This window comes from Neophocaena asiaeorientalis, unplaced genomic scaffold (assembly GCF_003031525.2).
Source record: "Neophocaena asiaeorientalis asiaeorientalis breed wild unplaced genomic scaffold, Neophocaena_asiaeorientalis_V1.1 scaffold127, whole genome shotgun sequence".
Taxonomy (NCBI): domain Eukaryota; kingdom Metazoa; phylum Chordata; class Mammalia; order Artiodactyla; family Phocoenidae; genus Neophocaena; species Neophocaena asiaeorientalis.
In genome coordinates, this window is record NW_020175414.1 from 2528098 (window position 1) to 2531578 (window position 3481).

The 3481-nt window shown below is 36.3% G+C and overlaps 1 pseudogene; it reads left to right on the forward strand.

Moving 5' to 3' along the window:
• Positions 1 to 608: 608 nt before the first annotated feature.
• On the forward strand, positions 609 to 1605 carry LOC112414660 (mesoderm-specific transcript homolog protein-like; annotated as a pseudogene).
• Positions 1606 to 3481: the final 1876 nt, after the last annotated feature.

Genomic DNA, 3481 nt, shown 5'->3' on the forward strand with positions numbered 1-3481 from the left:
GGCCATCCCTGGTGTAGAAAGGAAAGAAACATTGTCTTAGTTTTCATCATGAATATGGGTTCCATATCAAAATCATTAAATGCTTCACATCCTTCTAACACTGTTAGAGAAATAGACAAACATTTACTAAAGTACTAATATTCTCCAAAGAGTGCTTACAGTTGAAATAAAACACAAGAACACAAAATTAAAAGACATGCACCTTAATGGGATAAATCAAGGGATTTATTACCAGTCTAGGTATTGACCTTGTTAATATTAAATTTAGAAAGAAAAAAGACTCTCTTCAAGGTAACTTATTTATGCAATGACTCAGTATTATGACTTTAGATTCCTTTAAATCAAAACAATCAGGGAATAAATAGTTAACTACATCACTTATGTGAGGTGATGACCATATTAATTGTCTTGATCTTGTTAATCATTCCACAATGTATATGTATATCAAATCATCAAGTTACACACTTTAAATATATACAAATTTTTATACCAATTATTCCACAATAAAGTTAGAAAAAAAAGAAAAACTCATAAAAACACTTAAAGAGAGCAGCAACAGGTGTCCTCCAAACACGGAGTCTTGAAGCCCAAGTCTTACCAGAATCAGGATGAGGGAGTGGTAGGTTAAGGTGGGGCTATTGACTATGCCCCTGCTTGCGGTCTATCTGCACATCACCACCCCTCCTCCCGTCACCCCCAGCTTTCCTCTCTTCTTCAATCATGGAAGTTATCAGGCAATTTTTTTTACCTAAAAGGGACTGGGTATCTTCTACTAAGACTCTGTGGGTGTGGTTTGAAGTCCGGAGATAGTCGTGCTTTTATATGGTTTTACAATGTCCAGCTATGATTGGTACAAGATATGGGAAGTCTGACCCTCAGGTTTCATTGAGTGATTGTCCTCAATTTCCTAGGTTTTGGTTTCAGTGACAAACCAAGACCACATGACTATTCCATATTTGAGCAGGTCAGCATTGGGGAGGCGCTTTTCCAGCATCTGGGGTTCCAGAACAGTAGGATCAACTTGTTGTCACATGTCTGTGGGGATATCTTTGCTCAGGAGCTTCTCTATAGGTTCAAGCAGAATAGATCTGGTCAGCTTACCATTAAGAGTCTCTGTCTGTCAAATGGAGGTATATTTCTTGAAGCTCACCTTCTTCTCCTTCTCCAAAACCTTCTCAAAGATGGAGGCATGCTGTCACCCATCCTCACGTGACTGATGAACTTTGTATTCTCTTGAGGTTTCTCCTCAGATTTGGGGCTGTACACCTGACCCTCTGAGAGTAAGAGTGAGCTGTGGGACATGTGGGCAGGGATACACCACAATGACAGGAACTTGGTTATCGACAGTCTCTTGCAGTATATCAATCAGATGAAAATGTTTAGAAGACACTGGGTGAGAGCTCTTGTCATTGTATCTATTCCCATTAATTTTATCTAAGGGCCATTGGATCTGGTAAATCCCTACCCAGAGTTTTCGGAGCTGTACAGGAAAATGCTGCTGCAGTCCACAGTGTCATTCTGGATGACCACATTAGCCACTATCCACAGCTAGAGGATCCCATGGGCTTCTTGGATACATATATGGGCTTCATCAACTCCTTCTGAGCTGGAAAGAGTAACTTCCCTGTATTACCTCCCCTATTCCCTTATCTGTTGTGTATTCCACTTAGGAAGAAATGCCACAAAAATCTCCTGGCTACCAAACACTATTCTCTCACAAAAGTCCACCTGACTCACACTGGTGAACAGCATATACTAAAAGGATAGCAGAAGCTCTACGGGTGACCTAATAGTTCACCTCCCATTCCTTTGACATCTGATCAGGTGTGACATCTGATCAGGCCTTTTTCTGTGTGTTATTAAGAAATTCTGATGGGCATACTACTCACCGAAACAGAAAGACAGACAGACATTCTTTTGCATAAAAGTCTTTGAAACACTTCTATGGACTTTTCTGAAATATTATATTTAGAAATGCTCATTTCTGGCCCAACCTGATTGAAATTATGTGTAGTAAATAATAAGGAAGTACCACCTTAACCTTGCCTAGAATGGCTTTAAGTTCTCTAAGCAATACAACTTTAATTGAGAGCAAGTCTCCCTTGTCATAACTTTGGATTTAGTTTCATTAGCTTCTTCTAATTGAAGACATTTTGTTAGATTTTGATTTAAACAAAGCAGTATTCCAAGTATACTTTAAGACTATGATTTACCTACATGTATTTTACATATATATTTTTTTTCTTTTATAAGGATACTAAACCAGGAGACACTTACTCTGGCAGAGTAGTTTAACATTATTAAACATGTTTTATTTCTGAATAACTTGAACTAAATCCAAAATATTTACATAATTTCCTAAAACCACAGGACATTAAGGACAGTAGCATCTGTGTTGGAGATTTACCATTATTTGCTATTAGAACTGGTCTTTCCAACTAATAACAGTTGGACTCTTCATACCTCAGTGCTTAGAAACATGTCCCTCCTGAGCTAGAGTGGAGAGGAAGGGAACATTGTATAGTCCAAGTTAGCAGGCTGAATATAGACTGATTGCTTAACTTCTCTTTGGTTGCCACAGAGAGAGTTCCTCACATAACTCAGCAACTCCTGTACTTCACAGACAGGAAAGTTCCAGAAACTTTAAGAACAAAGTCTGAAAGGTATATGATCAAATGGTGCTGAATATTTTTATTTTTTAAGCCACAGTTTTGTTGTCTTAGTTAAAACAGGATTATTAAGTGATTGTTTATATTTTTTTAATTAGTAACTTCCAGCATAATGATTGAAACTGGAATAAGTGTTTATTTTTATTAATAAAAATGAATTTTGACCAAAAAAGATAACAGCAACAGCAAAAATGCAATAAAACATGTATTTGTGAACATGCTCAAAAATGAGACAAATCAAAGCTCAGGAGGGCACATGTAAAAGGACATTTATTGTTCTTGGGAAACACAAAGGAAATAATTAATGGAGATGCTTTTTTTATAATAACCATAAACTGACAACATATAAAATTATGATATATCTATGTATAACATAGATATAATATGTATAATGTTGTATACAGATATGTGGATAGATAGAGATATAGATATAGATCTCACTATGTGCCAAAGAGATGGCAAGTTTTCACAAGTAAAGGAGTAGAATTTCTGTTTTAGGGGACAAGGAAGAGCAATTGTGACAGAAAAGGAGGTGTCAGACAGTATTTAGGAGACATAGTAGTTAAATTTCTTAGTATAACTCTGACAACATTTATAGTTTTCATGAAAATAACCAATATATCTATTAAGAATGATCTGAATGCAGCGAAGTGAGAGAACTCAAAGAGCAGTAACAAGTCAACTTATTTAAACCCATTAATTTAGCTGAAATGTTTAAGGTATCAACTACATGGTGACCCAGAACAATGCCTTTTATAAGTATTTAATTACAAATACCCAATAGTGATATTTTGCATATCTCTGTTGCTGCA